The sequence below is a fragment of the Felis catus genome, chromosome A2 (assembly GCF_018350175.1).
Source record: "Felis catus isolate Fca126 chromosome A2, F.catus_Fca126_mat1.0, whole genome shotgun sequence".
NCBI lineage: Eukaryota > Metazoa > Chordata > Mammalia > Carnivora > Felidae > Felis > Felis catus.
Window position 1 is genome coordinate 3,070,195 of NC_058369.1, and position 16,838 is coordinate 3,087,032.

The following is a 16,838-nucleotide window of genomic DNA, read 5'->3' on the forward strand; positions in this document are numbered from 1 at the left end:
GGGCTGTTATTAGGTTTTGTCAAGTTGGTGGGGGGGGGGTCCAGCCCGCCCCCGGCGCGCCCCCCCTCCTCTGACCTCTCCGCCCCGCTGCGCGGCGCCGTGCCAGCTTGCCAGCTTATCTGGCCCCAGAGCTCCCCGGGGCGCGGGGGGAGCGGGCCCCCCGGGGTGGAGGGGGGTGGGGGCCTCCAGATAAACAGGCCCCCAGCCTCTGCGCAGGGGCGGGTGCGGGGGGGCGCGGGCTTTGCCCCCGACGCCCGGGGCGTGGCAGGATGGCAGCGGGGGCGGGGAGGGCTGTGCGCACTGCGAGGACCGACGCGGGCGTGGGTCGCGGCGGCCTGGGCCGCTGGGGTAGGGGGGGGCGAGGGAGCGGGGACCCGGGGCCAGGCGCCGGCCCTCCCGGGGCCTCAGTTTGTCCCGCCGCAGAAGGGACCCGGGGGCGGGTTTTCGACTGACGGCTTGGGTCCGCTGGGCTCCCGGGTCCCTAAATGAAACAGCCAACCTGCCTGCCCGCGATTATATAAAAGAGTCGCCTCCGCCCGCTGCGCCAGGGGCGTAGCGGGGGAAGGGGTTGGCGAGGGGCGGGCTGGGCGGTTGTTTTCCCGGCTTTCCGAGTTCCCCCACCCAACTGCGGGCCGCTGGGCTGGACGGGGACCGGGCCCCGGACGTCTGGGTCCTGCGGGCCGCTCGCTCAAGGGTCTGCGTGGCTCCGGAGGGGCAGAGATGGGGAGTGGGGAGGCGTTGGCTCAGCCCGACTTTTTTTTCCCTGTCCATTTCTCCCACTTCCTCCCCGGTCGTGGGAGAGGTCCGGCGGGGCACGGGGGAGGGGGAGGAGGGGCCGCGCGGTGAGAAACAGCCTGACCCGGCCCGGCCGGCTGCCCGCTGCACACAGTAGGCGCCTGGGGAGGGCCGGCCGGTGCGATCAGCCGCGCGAGGGGCTCTGGGCCTCAGTTTCCCCTTCCTCCTTCCCTCGGACGGAGAGGGCTGGCACCTGCTTTATAGCCGCCTTTTACCGAGCGCCTCTCGAGTGGCTGGCTCTGTCCCGGGTCCTGTTTACCTCCATTCGAACATCCAATCGCGTTATAATCATTATTATTTACTGTTATCATCATTATCACCACCCTTACTGGCCCTGCCATGGGTGAAGGGGATGGGGTCTGTCCTTCTCGGACTTCAAAGCTTCCCACCGCCCCTGGTACTTTATTGCTTCTTCGCCCAACATATTAAAGGCGCCTTTCAACTCCCAAACGGGTTGAATCGGCTTTTGTAATAATAATTTGGCTTCTAGGGGAAACCCGGGAGGCCCCCAGAGGGGAAGTGCCAGCCCCAGGACTGAAACCAGCCCCTGGTAGGTAGGAAGGGACTGAGGGAGGGGCCGTGTGGGTCCCGGTGAGGGTGGAACCCAGGGACTTTGCTCTAACGACCCTGCCTGGGATATAAGCCCGTTTTCCTTCCTTAAACCAGCCTGCCATCAGCCTTAGGACATAAGGGCCAGGCAGAAAGACAACTTGCAGGTCTCAGGGCTGTGCCGGGACTCCTGCAGATAACCGGAGCTCGGGCCTTGCTCCTCAATGGCCTCACCCCCTTCCCCGCAAGCTCCACCCTCCGGGTGACTCAGTTTCCCCTCCTGTACCATGCAGCCCTGAGTATCCTGCACTGTTTTTCCACAGGGGATAAACCGCTTCAGGAGGGGCAGGGAATGAATATAGACGCGTACAGAAGATGGGCATTGAATCTAGACTTCATTATGCCCTGAGAAGAAGGAGTTACATAATTTCCATCTTACATATGACAAAACTGAGGCCCAGAGAGGGGCAAGGGGCAAGGGCGTCAAATCCAGCATTCCACCTGACTCCGGACCCTGACAGAAGGGCTGGGGGTGGCTCCTCCAAGGATGTGCCGGGCTGGCATACCCCGCCCCACCCCCCCATGCTCACTCCAGTCCCTGCAGTGAAAACAGGAAGGGAGGCAAAGCTTTGTCCTGACCCCCATTCCTCAGACCCTACTCCCTCCCCTCCCCCCACATTACCCAGGTAGATACTATTTTTAGAGTTCATAGAGCATAAGAGGTTGAGTTACTGTGTGACCTTGGGCAGGTTACTTAACCTCTCTGATCCTCAGCGTCCTTTAGAAAATAATGACCCGGACATCCTAGGGTTGTAAACAGGGGAGAGACAAGGTGGCACGGGTAACGATCTTCAACAGCACAGTGTGGCGGAAGTCGTTAGTACAGCCTAGATGTCATTCTGTCGGTGTTATTACTACTCTTGGGCCACACCCCCCTCCCGTTCCTGGCCAGGGCAGCGCTGGATTGAAACCCACCTTTCAGAGCTGAAACGTCCACACGCGCTCATAGCGTTTGTAACTTCATGGGCAGAACCCCCACCCCCGTCAGCGGCTTCTTGGGGCGTGTCAACCTGACCAGCTCTGTCTTAGCCACAGAGCAATACGAAAATTGACACATAGCGGGCACTTGTCTCCAAACTAACTCGTTCCAGGGTCGGTGGTAACGTCACCTCTGCTTTTCTGACTTCTGTCTCCGCCTGCGTTGTCGGTCCCCCTGTGCAGCATCGATTGTCAACCCTGAGGTACGGGATGATGACGCCGAGACCCGGAGGAGGAGAAGTTGAATAATTTCCCAAAGACGCACAGCGAGGCATTGGGTGGACATGAATTCAGGTTGTGTTGGTGAGGCTGCAAATTTGTAGATTTTGAGCAGTTAATTCTTGTCACCATGAGCGGGGATAGCTTCTGGGGGATGCTCTCAGGAGGATGGGGAGCAGGGCCAGAGACCTTCTGTTCACTGTCTTTGATCTGAATTCCGTACCACGCGTATATTATTGTTTTAAGTATTCTCTACGCCCCGCGTGGGGCTCGAACTCAAAACCCCGAGATCAACAGTCACATGCTCTACCGACTTAGCCGGCCAGGCGCCCCAATGCATACGTTGTTTGCCATGAAATTTAAAATATCTTTCAAGTAACATTCTTTAACTTTGGTGCTTCAGAGAACACCATCAAGGGAGTGAAAGAAACACCCACCGAAGGGGAGAGAAAGAAGCTTCGCAAATCATAGCTACGATAAGGGCCGACTCGTCGGAACCTACAAAGAAACCTGAAACTCGACGCTAAAGGCAAAGTGACCAAATTGTTTCGACCGGGCGAAGGATTTTAACAGCCGTTTCTCCAAAAGAGATACATAAACGGACCATAAAGTTCATGAAAAGTTGCCCAACATCATTAGTCATCAGGGAAATGCAAATCAAAACCACGATGAAACACCACCTCACCCCTGCTGGGATGGGGAGAGTGAAAAAGGTCGGTAACAAGTGTCGATGGGATTGGGGAGAGGCCGGAACCCCCGCCCCCCTGCCACCAGCACCACGAGTGGTGGGAACGCACGGCGGCACAGCTGTGGCACTTCTTCCAGAAGTTAACGGGGGACCCTACGTGTGTATCCAAGAGAAATGACAGCCTCTGGCCCACACAGCAACTTGTGCGCGAAAATCCGCAACAGCGTTACTTGTAACAGCCCCAAACTCAACACCGTCCAAACGTCCGTCGACTCATGGATGCGTAAACACAACGTGTCCATCTATACACGCGCACGTCACTCGGGTGTGTCCCCCCGCACACGCGCACATCCCGCGGCTGCGAGCAGGAGCGAGGCGCCCGCCCCCGCCGCCCCGCGGACGGTCCCCGAGCACACGATGCTCAGGGAGGGGACCCGACATGAGAGGCCACGCGGGGTGGGAGTCCGCGGGTGTGAAACGTCCAGAACGGGCTCCTCCACGGACGGGAAGGGGGCTCGTGGGGGCCGGGGAGGGACAGTGACTGCCAAGGGGGAACGGGGTTTCCTTTAGGGGTGATGAAAATGTTCTAAGATTAGATTGAAAACCACTGACTTCTATACTCTAAAGAGTGAATATTGGGGTACGTGGATTGTGGACTTTTTTTTAATTTATTTATTTATTTATTTATTTATTTTTAAAAATTTTTTTAACGTTTATTTATTTTTGGGACAGAGAGAGACAGAGCATGAGTGGGGGAGGGGCAGAGAGAGACGAGACACAGAATCTGAAGCAGGATCCAGGCTCTGGGCCATCAGCCCAGAGCCCGACGCGGGGCTCGAACCCACGGACCGCGAGATCGTGACCTGAGCTGAAGTCGGACGCTCAACCGACTGAGCCACCCAGGCGCCCCAATTGCGGACTTTTAAAACGCAAAGCAACGCCAGTATTCACGGCAGCGTTACTCACAACACCAAAATGTGGAAACCACCGAATGATCCAGCGATAGGCAAAAGGATTAACACGGCGCAGTCCATCCACACCCTGGAATATTACTCGGCCTTAAAAAGTCAGGACGTCCTGCCACCTGCCACCACGTGGACGGACCCGGAGGACGCCGTGCGCAGTGACAGGAGCCGGACACAGAAGGACACGTCCGCGCGACCCCACACACAGGGGGTCCCCAGAGGAGTCCCGTCCACAGAGACAGAGAGTAGACGGTGGGAGCCAGGGGTGGGGCAGGGGGCGGGGAGTCCGTGCTTCCTGGGGGCAGAGTCTCAGTTCTGGGGAGATGGAAGGTTCTGGAGACCGATGGCGGGGGCGGCTGCACGACAGTGTGGGGGTCAGTAACTTATGCAGGCAAGAGCGGTTGAAATGGTACATTTTATGCCACGTATGCATGATCACAATAAAAAAGTAAAAAATAAAAAAGAAGTCAACCTGAAAGAGTTAGTGTTGTTTTGAGCACGTGACTGTCCGGCTTTATGATCCGTTAGACCCGCCAACAGCTGTGTGAGAACCCAACACAGGCCACGGAGAGGCCAGCGGGGATCTGGTGTGGGCATCCGGGGAGCATAGACGGAGGTCACAGCGGCAGCAGGAAGAACGAGTCTGTTTTGTATTTGAGGTTTATTTGTTTATCGAGAGAGAGAGAGAGAGAGAGAGAGAACACAAGCAGGGGAGGGGCAGAGAGAAGCAGAGACAGAATCTCAAGCAGGCTCCACGCCGTCAGCACAGAGCCTGACTTGGGCCTCGAACTCACGAACTGCAAGGTCACGGCCTGAGCTGAGATCGGGAGTCGGAAGCTTAACCGACTGAGCCACCCGGACGCCCCAGAACGGGTCTGTTCCGCAGGTCAGGTGGAAAAGAGCTGTCGCTGGGTCCGATGTCGGAGGTGGGGGGACGGGAGGCCTAGAACCCGAAGGGCTTGCCAGGTTTCCGGGGGGGGGCAGTGGACAGTTGGATAAGGAGTATCAGGGAGAGGGTGGCCTTGGCTTGGGGGTGTCCCTAGACCTGCCTGTGTGTGTGTGCAAGTGTATGGATACGTTTACTTCTATTGTTGGTCTTAAATATATATAAATGACATAATGCAATTATTTTTAAAGAGGGTTTTTTCTTTAGTGCTTATTTATTTTTGAGAGAGAGATTGAGAGACAGCGCGAGCAGGGGAGGGAGGGGCAGCGAGAGAGGGGGACGGAGGATCCGAAGCAGGCTCTGTGCTGACAGCAGAGAGCTCGAGGTGGGGCCCCAGCCCACGCGCTGTGAGATCACGACCTGAGCCGAAGTCGGGCGCTTAACTGACTGAGCTGCCCAGGTGCCCCTATTTATGTATTAAAAAAATTTTTTTAATGTTTATTTTTGAGAGAAAGAAAGAGAGCACTAGTGGAGGAGGCTCAGAGAGAGGGAGACGGAACCCGAAGCGGACTCCAGGCTCTGAGCTGTCAGCACAGGGCTCGAACCCACGAACCGCGAGATTGTGACCTGAGCCGAAGTCGGACGCTCAACCGGCCGAGCCACCCAGGCGCCTCTGCAATTAGTTTTGAAAAGACCCACGACCTCCTCCCTCCACCCAGAACCAGCAGGATGGCATTCTTACAAGGTGTCTCTGACCCCTCCTCTGATAACGACCCTAGAAAATATTAAGTCCCCTTGCTGGCACCTGCTATATAACAGGGAACCACAGGCTGGGCGCCACAGGACAGCTGAGGCACATACTCTCTCACGTCTGGAGACCGCACGTCCACAGTCAAGGCGTCAGCAAGGCCAGGCTCCCTCCAAAGACCCCAGGGAAGGATGTGTTCCTGGCCTCTCTCCTCGCCTCCGGGAACCTCGGGGGCTCCCTGGCTTGCAGACCGACGGCCGTCTCCCTGCCTTCCCCCCGTGCAAGTCGGTCTCTGTGTCCAAAGGCCCCCTTCTTATGAGGACAGCAGTCATATCGGAGTAGGGGTCCACCCGACTCCAGGATGACCTCACGGTCACTTCACTAAGGACATCTTCAATACCCGTATTTCCCAGGAAGGTCATGTTCTGGGGTACCGGAGATTAGGACTTGGCCATGGTGCGTGCGTGCGCAAAAACACCTCCACCTACCCAGCTAGCTAGCTCTCCCCTGTTGTGTTTACCAGCGACCTGAGTAAAGGTGCTGACGTGCCGAAGGCTAGTGATCGGCCGTTCGGGAGACGCGTCTGGAAGAACAGAGAGAGACCTGGATCCAGGGTAGACGACGCAAAACAGCCAAATAAACAGAAGGTCTCCTGGGAGGGCCGTAAAGGTCTGGGCACATTCTCAAAAGCCAGCTGAGCAAACGGAGACGAGATGTTCAGTCTGGGCAGGTGAGAAAGTTCTGGAGACGGGTGGTGGGCATGGCTACATCAGTGTGGGAGTATCTGATGCCGCTGAGCTGCACCCTGAGAAAAGGTTGAAAGTGGTGGGGCGCCTTGGGGGGGCTCAGTCGGCTGGGCGCCCGACTTCGGCTCAGGTGGTGATCTCACGGTTCGTGGGTTCCAGCCCCGCGTCGGGCTCTGCGCTGACAGCTCAGAGCCTGGAGCCTGCTTCGGACTCCGTGTCTCCCCCTCTCACTAAGCCTCCCCTGCTTGTGCTCTGTCTCTGCCTGTCTCTCAAAAATAAATCAACGTTAAAAAAAAAAAAAAGAAACTCAAAACCAATAGCATAGCTGGGCTTCTGAAAAAGCTAATGTGATTTCAGGTCATAATATTGGAGGTCCAGTGCTCAGCCCAAGGGAGGTGGTGGTCTCACCAAACCCATTCGGGGACAAGACCAAGATGGGGAAGGGAGACAGGAAGCCACGTCCCACAAGGAAAGACAGACAGACTGACAGCCAGGCCTACCTCACCGGGGTTCTCTGTGGGGCTGACCTGCGGAGGCCGGGATTGATTCTGGGGTGGACCAGAGGGAGGGATAACAGACCAGCTCGTGTCCCATCTGAGCCTCCGCCCGCTGCCCGGCCTGGCCAGCCGTGCTGGGTCTGGTCCGCTCACGGTCCGCTCTGGCCCCAGGCAGGCAGATGAGTTCCACAGTTCTGATTCCATCTAGCTCCAAAGCGCCCAACAGGGTTGCTGAGGCCTGAGTCAGAGAATCCAGAGCAAAGTTCGGTTCCTAAAATGATGTTGGTGTTTGTACAGCCGTGTTCACAGTGGCCAAAAGATGCAGGCAACCCGAGTGTCTGTTGATGGATGAGGGAAGAACACAGTGCGGTCCAGCCACACGCTGGAATATTCCTCAGCGCAGAAAGGAAGGGCGTCCTGCCGCCTGCCACCGCGTGGACGGACCCGGAGGCCGCTGGGTGCAGGGACAGGAGCCAGACACAGAAGGACACGTCCTGCGTGACCCCACGCACGGGGGGGGGGGTCCCCAGAGGAGTCCCGTCCACCGAGTCAGAGAGTGGATGGTGGGAGCCAGGGGTGGGGAGGCCGTGCTTCATGGGGGCAGGGTCTCAGTCTGGGGAGATGGAAGGTTCTGGAGACGGATGGCGGGGGCGGCTGCACGACAGTGAGTGCCCTTGATGCCCCTGAGCTGTGCGCTTGGAGATGGTGACGATGGTGACGTACGTGGATTTTACACAATAAAAGTATCAGAGTTCGGCGCTCTCTCTCTCTCTCTCTCTCTGTCTCGTTCTATTAAGACTGAAAAAAGAAAAGCCAAACACATCAGGGTTCGGCTGCACAGAGGCCGCCCTTTTCTGTCCGCCCAGCAAGGGCACAGACTGCTTCCTCCAACCACAGGGACGGGACGAGGGGCCGGCCTCTGGCGCCAGCCTTCGAGGGTCCTGCTGGGGTCGTGGTGCTGACTCCGTGGGCAGGGGCCCTGCGTGTCAGGTGCGCGGGCACCCGGAAGGCCTGGGGGCCGCCACCAGCCAGCCAGCCCCTCCGCAGGGGCTCCCGCGGTGGCCGGTAAAGCCTCCTCCCAGTCAGGCTCCTCCCAGATCCCGGGGCTCCTCCCAGAGGTGCTCCTGGGGAAGAGCTAACATTTAACCAGCCCGCCCGGGGTGGCCAAACCAGGTGTGCAAGTACCGGGAACACTTCAGTACTTGTTGGCAAATCGAGGCCGCGTGGAGCGCCCGACTGCCCCAGGCGCCCGGAGGCCTCCCCCGGCACAGCCCCTGAGCCTCACAGGGGAAATCTTTCCCGAGCAGCAGCCTCTGAACTCTCAGCGGCTGGGGAGATGCCTGGCCCATTTGTACCTCGGGGAGGGGTGGGGGTGGGGGGCTAGTGCACCTCACTTAGGCAGTTTAGACTTGGTCTGGGAGCTAGAGGAAGGCGGGTTATTCTGGCCCTCCCGCTGTCCCTTACACCACCTTGCCGCTCAGTATTCCTACCTGTGCAATGGGCCCTTGCACCTAGCTCTGGCCTCTCTCTCCACCTGCGTCCTGGCCTCCTGGATGCCCCCCTCGCTCCCAGGCTGGATGGGGACCCCCTGGGGCCTCTCAGAACCTCGACAGAGCGCTCCAGCGCTCGGGGTGGCCAGCCTGCCTGCCTTTGGGGCCTGGGTCACGGCTCAGTCTCTGCGGCTCTCTCCCCGGCCTGGCCCCACACTGTAAGAATTTGCTTAGGGCGGTGGGTCACGTGAGTCAGGCTGCTATCCCCACCCGCCTACCCCCACCCCACTCCCTCCCGCCTGGGGGGGGGGCATTAGTGGTTGTGACCCTAAGGGGTGGCTCCCGGCTTGGAGGGTTGGAGCCAGGGATGCTGCTGAGCCCCCCATGACGTTCAGGCCACCCCCTTCTACCCCCCCCCCCCCCCCCCCGGAGAATGATGCGGCCCCAAACATCCACGGTGCTGAGGGCGAGAAACCCTGGCCTGGATCTAACTTCAATCCTGCCTGCTGCTAAGCGCGCCTGGGGCCTCTCCCTCTGGGTGCTCGGCAGGAGGATAAAGCGCTGCCCCCTGGCTCTCCGCGACCCGGGACTTGAGCCCCCTTGCTGCGCTCTGCCCCCTCTGCCGGAGGGAGGCGGCCGGTCTCCGCTCTGGGGGCCCCTGCTCTCCGTCCGTGCGATGGGCCCGAAGCCGGGCGGTGACGGGACGCCTCAGGGAGGGGCCCCGTGGGTCGGCTTCGCCTCCGTGACCCCAAGGGGACGAGGCCGGGTCCTGGCCCTGCGCCCCCCACCCCCTGGGAGGCGGCGGGCAGAGGAGAGCAGGCCGCGGGGGGCGGGGGCGGGCGGCAGGACGAGGCCGCACTTCTGGTCCGAGTTCTTTCTTTTTTTAAAATCAGCGCAGTTGAACGCCAGGCTCCGCCCTCCATCCGGCGCCTGCCACGTGGGCCGCCCGGCAGCCGCCCCTGTCCCCCGGCCCTCCTGGGGCTGGCCCGGCGGGCTGAGGCTTCGGTTTCACTTTGCTGTCACCGGACTTCACTTTCGGGCAGAGCCACAGCGGCGGAACGAGGGGTGGAGAGAGCACGGGGCGGCCGTCAGGTACAGGGTCCCGCCGGGCGCCACCTGCAGCTCCCTCTCCCGAACCTCCGCCGCCCCCCCCCGCCCCCCACTCTTGGGGTCAAGGTCAAGGGGTCAAGGTCAAGTTCTCCACGTGACCTCGGGCGGGGCGGGCAACCTCCTCCCTCCCGGCTCCTGCCCCCACGCCCGCCGCCTTGAAGTGGGGCCGAGAGTCACGTCCACCAGAGAACGCCAAGGACAGCCCCGCGATGTCCCCAGTGGGAGCCGGTGGGGCGGGGTGCAAGGCAGAACAGGATGTCATGTCAGCTGACGTCACCCAGCAAGGGACCCTTGGCCCAGAAACCGCTAGGAAGGAGGCTCCATGTGGTCTGAGACCCGGCCTGGATGTGTGTGCTGGGGGGGAGGGAGGGGAGGACAGTGTCCCCGAGGCCACCTGCCACCACGGCATCTGTCTGGCAGCCCCAGGCTGGCGGCCCAGCTGCTCTGCTTGCTTTCTGACACACCTGCCTGTCTCGGGGACTCGGTGTTTTTGTCTGTGAAATGGGCGTGGCCTTGTGCCTCAGTCCCACCCGCCTCACCCAGGACCCTGCGGCCCTTCTGCGGAGTCAGGGGGTCCACAGCCCGGGAACAGAGCCACTGCCTTCCCAGCCAGGGAGGAACCGGGCCGTCACCTCTCCCCCCGCAGCTCAGGGCCCAGGGCCTCCTGGAGGACTCGCCAGACAGGACCGGGGAGTCACCTGAGGCTCCGGCAGGATAGAGCGTGAACCAATGGGAGAGGGTGGCTTGCTTTTTTAATAACAGCTTTATTGAGATATAATTCACATACTGTACAGCTCACCCACTTCAAGAGTACAATTCACTGGTTGTTAGTACGTTCACGCGTTCACAGAGCTGTGCAACCGCCACCACTAATTCTGGAACATTCCATCACTCCAAAAGCAGCCCTGTCCTCATTAGCTGTCATCCCCACCCCACCCCCGGCCCCCGGCCCCCACGAGCCCCCTTCCCGTCCGTGGATGAGCCCGTCCTGGACGTTTCACACACGCAGACCCACGCCCCGCGTGGCCTCTCGTGGCCGGTTCCCTCCCTGAGCGTCGTGTGTTCGGGGTCCGTCCGCGGGGCGGCGGGGGTGGGCGCCTGGCTCCCGCTAGAGGCCGAGGGACGTGCGCGTGCGCGGGGGACACGTGCATCTGTGGACGTGCGCGTGCGCGGTGGATGCACCCGAGGGGCGTGCGCGTGCGCGGTGGACGCACCGTGTGTACCTGTTTTTCAGCTGCTGGACGTCTGGACTGTTTCCAGCCCGGGCTACCGTGAATCATGCTGCTGTGAACGAGGGCAGGTGTTGAGGTGACCAAAACAAAGTGTTGATGAGAGCGTGTCCGCCCACAGTGAGTGATATTCGGGGACCCTGCGTTTTGTGGGGTGAGGGGCACCCAGGGGAGGTGCCCTGGCACCCAGGCTCTCCAGGTCTCTGCTGGGCTCCGGGGAACCCCTTCCCTGCCCTCTAGGTTGGCCCGGCCGTGAACCCGGAAGGTCCCCGCTGAGGACACCAGAGGCTCCCGGAACCTCAGGGGCTGGCGGACACAGGGCAGGGGCCAGGCGGGCCGGAAAGCGGTCCCTTCCCTGTAAGGCAGAGGGTTGCAGGGCTATGGTGAGCTGAGCAGACCAAAGGGAGAGGTGGGGAAGGGAGGGGAGAGGCCGGGAGGGGAAAGAGGGTGGCACAGGGGTTTCCTCCTAGCCCACGTGGGCCGGTGGCCCCCCTGCACCTGTGCCTGTGTCCTGCCCCACCTTGGGCACGGAGTCCCCAGGCAGGGAAGGAGACAGAGAAATCACAGTTACAGTGTCCGATTCCGTCATCCGGGAGCCACCTGCTAGTTGTTTGTTTGTTTGTTAATTTTCTTTAATGTTTATTTTTAAAAACTCTTCTAATATTTATTTATGTTAGAGAGACAGAGACAGACAGAGCGCAAGTGGGGGAGGGGCAGCAAGAGAGGGAGACACAGATTCTTTTTTTTTTCAACATTTATTTATTTTTGGGACAGAGAGAGACAGAGCATGAACGGGCGAGGGGCAGAGAGAGAGGGAGACACAGAATCGGAAACAGGCTCCAGGCTCTGAGCCATCAGCCCAGAGCCCGACGCGGGGCTCGAACTCCCGGACCGCGAGATCGTGACCTGCCTGAAGTCGGACGCTTAACCGACTGCGCCACCCAGGCGCCCCGAGGGAGACACAGATTCCGAAGCGGGTTCCAGGCTCTCAGCTGTCCGCGCAGAGCCCGACGTGGGGCTCGAACCCGCGAACCGTGAGATCATGGCCTGAACTGAAGTCAGCCGCTTAACCGACTGCGCCCCTCGCAGGCTCCCCGCCTTTGATGTGGGGTAAGACAGGGAACAGCTTTTTGATGTGGGGTAAGACAGGGAACGGCACACCCAGGCGATCACCCAGGCATGCCTCCCCACCCCCAACCTCAGGTCCCCCGCCTGGGCCTTGCTAACCCCCCTCCCAGGTCCTGGTGCCGAGACCCCGCCCCTCGGTGGACCGGCCGGAAACCCAGCCCCGATCCAGGTGTCATCCGCAGGGAGACTGAGTACCAGGTCTGCTCGTGTGCTCAGTGGCCACTTGGACGCCATCATCCTCTGCCCGCTTTTTCGTTGGGAAAACTGTTGGTTGTCCAGTCGTAAGGACGCTTGCTTCGCACATCCTTACAACTAGACCCGCCTCCCGTGTACAAGATTTGCAAATATTTCCTCCCACTCTGTGGGCTGTCTCTGGATGGTGCCCTTTCATGCACCAAGTTAGTTGTGATCAGTCCAAGTTCACCTGTTTTTTTTCTCCTGCTGCCCGAGTCATGTACGTATCACGGTGAAGAGCCCGCCAGCAAGTCCCAGGCCACAAAGACGGGAGACGGAAAAATCACACCAGCAGTGGTGCTGAAGGTTCCCCGGAAGGTCTGGCGGCCCTTGAGGGTGGAGGTGGGGGTGGGGGGAGGGGAGAGGGGAGAAGGGGAAGGAGAAGGCTGTCCTGAGCCGGGATGTTTGTCCTGAGCCTGAAGTTTGAGCAGGATTTGGGGGCGGAGAGGGGTGACGGAAGAGAGAACCTTCCAGAACCGGGGAACAGCAGGTGCAGACAGGGAGGCCAGAGTGAGTGAGAGATTTGCTCTTCCTCTCCCCCCTCCCACCTCTCTCCCATCCTCATCCCCAGGACCCCTGGGCAGCCCCTGCACCTGCACCCTGGGTCCCCGGGGAGGGGGGCAGCTGGCATGAGGGTGCTGACGTGGCTGTGCTTAGAGAGCTTCTGGGTCCCCGTGGAAAAATCCAAGCCCGTCACTGGAAGAAAGGAGCGGGGTGTCAGGACAGCGGTGTGGAGACTGACCCCTGCACGAGCTTGCACGTGAGTGGAGGGGGGAATGCAGCCACCTGGGGCGGGGAAGCAGGGGAGACGCCTTGGCCTTGAGAAGGTGAATTCTGAGCAGATGCCCACCAGTCAGTGAGCAGGAACCGGGCAGGCGCAGAGGGAACGGAGTGTGACAAGGCTCAGAGGGGAGCAGAACGGGGACCGTGGGGGCAGCGGACAGCGGTGCCGGTGGGCTTGGTCTTTCGGGGGGCAGGGAGGACGGGACAGCTTCTCAGGAGCCGGCCTTGACTTCCACACGAGGCAGGCCCCCTGGACCAGGGTATTTGTGGAGGGACGGACCTCAGGGCTGGGCCCCAGGGGAGGACGAGGGGGGGTCTCCAGTCCAAGGCCTTGCCCTTGGACCCAATCAGAGGTCCGGCCCCCTGTCAATCCATGAATGTCCCCTCCGGCACAGTTGGCAGGGCCCCCAAGGGGACGGCCACCCTTGGGACTGGACCCCCGTGCTGGGCTCTGTGCATCGTGTTCCCCGTTAACTCGTCTTCCTGAACCCCTTCGTGTGACACGACCGCCTGGCTCGCGGGCGGCAGCCGGCCCTGGCACGAAGCACCGGTGTCTTGGCCAGACGTCCAAGCGACCTGGCTCCCCACTCGGCACCCACCCAGTCTCGTGCCCAAGGCCAGCGGGACGTTGACACGGCAGCCGCTGTCCCGGCCTCCTTGTGTCCCACCACAGCGACGGAGATGAAAGGGTCAACGCCAGGCACAGTGGGGGCCTCGTGACCCCAGGTTCCTTCCCACGTCTACTGGGGAGTGGTCACTGCTCTGCTGGACAGTCGTGAAATATTCTGAACCTCGTCTCCCTGCCTCGCCCCCCGCCAGGCCCATCTCCAGGGCCCGTGTTCTAGGGCCCCACTGCCCAGCTTTGCTCCCTGCTTGGGGGGGGGGGCCCTCCCTGCCCCCGAGGGCCCTCGGCGACCCTCGTGTGTAGCCAGTTCTCGGAGAGAACAGCCAGTCCGTGGGGTTCTGCCTCGCTTTGCCTTCAGGCTGGAGGGCGCTGGGAGTTGCGTCCAGCTCTGTGGCCGGGCCGTGGACCCCACCGCAGAGCAGCCTGGGGAAAAGACGGTGACCGAGTGCGGAGCAGGCAGGATGGCCGGGGTTTGGCCCCGGGCCAGGTTGGACCCTCCACATGGGTCCCAGGTCACCTTGGGCAAGTCGCGCAGCCTCCGTGGGGGTCAGAGAGGAAGGACAGGGGTCCCGAGAGCTGCTGAACGTGTCGCCCACGTTATGGGGTGCGGCCGGGGTGAAGGGAGAGGGTCTGCTCTTTCCTGGGGGAGGGGCAGCCTGGGTTGACCCCGTGCGGGTGGGGCGGGGAGCCAAGGGAGGCTCCCCGGGGGGGCAGGACCCTCCCTGAGGCCACTGAGCTGGGGGGGGGCAGCAATGCGGTGGGGCTCCCGGGGTCCCGCGGCCACCACCGTGGGGTGGGTGTCTCACGGGAGGAGCCGGGGCTGCAGGCCGAGGTCCCTCCCTCACCTGGGGCCTCTGGTTCTCCAAGTCCTTCCCTCTGGGGCCCCCCTCCGTCCCCTGGGAAGGCCGGGCAGAAACCCGAGACTGAGCCTCGGCCCGGTTCAGGCAGCCGTGGGGCCCAGGCCTCTCCCTCCGGCCCTCCTTCCTCCTCCTTCCTCCTCCTCGGAGCCGGCCCTGCGTTGCCATGGGGATGGCCGGCCAGGCAGGTCCTCCCCCCACCTGGCCTGGGGCGCGCACACCTGGTCAGCTCCGAGCCCGGGAGGGGGGCGGGCCGGGCCCCTTCCCCTTCCGCCCCCCCCCACCCCGCGGCGGACCCCGCTTTCTGGGAAACCCTGTCACAGTTTCCTCTGACCTCTGTTAACCCGGAGTCCGAGGCCCACAGAGGGAGGCCGAGTTCCGCCTCTGACCTGAGGCTTCCTGCCGGGGGCACACACCTCCACCCCGGCTGCTGGCTGAGCGCACTCCTCCGAACTCCCCACCTTCCAGAAGGTTCTGGGCCACCTCTGCCCACATCCCTCCTGCCACACGGCATCCCCGGCTGTGGACGCGGGAAGTCCAGGCAGGGCTGCGGGGACGCAGACGAGGCAGGCGCTGACCTTTGCTGGCTGGGCGACCGTGGCCTCTTGGACCGTCGAATCGGGGAAGGGGTTGGGGCTGAATCAGGCTCCCGCCCTGGGCAGTGTCCCCTGGGGTGGGTCGTTCCTGCAGAGGTCGGCCTGGGCGCTCTGGGGGCCGAGCAGCATCCCGGGCTCCCGACCCCCTCCCCCCCCATACCGGGAACACCTTGGTCATGACAACCACAGATGTCCCCAGACACCGCCCTGTGTCTCTTGGGGGGCAGGACTGCCCTAGGTGAGACTCCCTGGGTTAGGGGCCTCCACTGACCCCCCCCCCCCAGGAGACTGCCTTCCACGATCACGTGACCACTGAGGTCCTGGGGTACTGTGCCCCTTTAAATGCACACACTGAGGGGCTCAGTCGCTGGAGCAGGAGCCTCGTGGTCTCGGGGTGGAGAGTTCGAGCCCCACGTGGAGCTGGCTTAAAAATAAATAATACACACACACAGACGCACTGAGTGGGCAGGAGAGGGGTGAGTCACGCGGGGCTCACCCTGGCTCGCACCGTCTGACCCCTCAGGGATCGACCCTGAGGTCCCGTGGGAGCAGGGCCCGGACTCTGTAACAGAGGGTCTCCCTCCCCTCACCCGCCGCTGGCCACCGTGGCCATTCGCGACCCTGCTCCGCGGGGCGCCCCGGGCGCTACTGGGCAGCGGCCTCCCCGGCCCCCACCTCCCGTGGGACGACCACAGGCGTCCCAGGCGTGGCCCTGTGGCCCCGGGTTGAGGGGCCGGGGTCATCCCCATGGAGAGCTGGGCCTGTGCTGCCCAACACCGCCCCGGGCTGCGGGTGGCACCGGCACCGACACGTGCCGGGTCCGAGATGTGCGGTGGAGGGCAAGACACCTGCCAGGTCCCCAAGACCTCGTGGCGGCGGGGGAGGGGAGAGGAGCATGTCAAAGACCACGTTCTCCCATCGCGGCCACGAGGTAAAACGGCGACGTTCTGCCTACGGTGGGGCCAATCGAACAGACCCTGCAGTTACCTTCCCGTTTGTTTCCCGGGCGTGGAGCGCGGCCGGGAGGTTAGGTCTCCCAACCGCGTGACGTGCGCGGGGCCACCGGGACCCCGCACACCTCCTTCTGCTCCGCCCTGCGGGCCCCGGGGCTCCTCACACCGGGAAGGGGACGCGGACCGCAGGGCTGGACGGAGCGGGACCGGAGGCGCCAACGCCGCGGGCGAGAGCCCGGCTCTCCGGGGACGTAGCGGACGGCGCGCGTGCCCGCGTGCGGTACGGCTCCTGCGGAGGAAGACATCCAGCCGGCAGAGGCCTCCGCGCCAGCGGGCCCCCCGCTCGGGATTTTCTTCCTCCAAACCAAGCGCCAAAAACCAAAAGTGGAGAAAACACAAAACCGCAAGATCCCAAAACGCTTCCTTCCGTGACTGGTTTGTTTTTGGACCACGAGGTCAGACGGCGGGGGCGTCAGGGGTCACCGGCGTCGCCCCCGTGTGTCCACAGGAGCCCCGGACACGGAGGGGGTGTCCTTGTGCCGCTCCCGTACGGGCTGTGCCGAGTTCTCCAGGAGGAGCCAGGGGCCACGGCTGCGTGAACGGCTCCGTCTTGACGGGCCACGGACAGGCCTGGAAGCACCTGGACACCACCTCCTGCCCGGACCCCCAAGCCAGCGGCTCTTGAGTGTTCGAGGAGCCCGT

At 62.2% G+C, this 16,838-nt stretch overlaps 2 long non-coding RNA genes across 3 annotated transcripts; both read left to right on the plus strand.

Moving 5' to 3' along the window:
* The first annotated feature begins 336 nt into the window (after positions 1-336).
* Positions 337-3,972, plus strand: LOC109493684. The gene is made up of 2 exons (XR_006589222.1): positions 337-2,685; positions 3,005-3,972. It is a non-coding gene; the product is annotated as an uncharacterized LOC109493684 (long non-coding RNA).
* A 5,137-nt stretch (positions 3,973-9,109) lies between these two features.
* Positions 9,110-11,801, plus strand: LOC102901497. Of its 2 annotated transcripts, none has more exons than XR_006587868.1 (3): positions 9,110-9,713; positions 10,966-11,343; positions 11,735-11,801. It is a non-coding gene; the product is annotated as an uncharacterized LOC102901497 (long non-coding RNA). The 2 variants fall into 2 exon arrangements; XR_439625.4 differs by having other exon boundaries at positions 9,539-9,713; positions 10,966-11,080; positions 11,735-11,793.
* Positions 11,802-16,838: the final 5,037 nt, after the last annotated feature.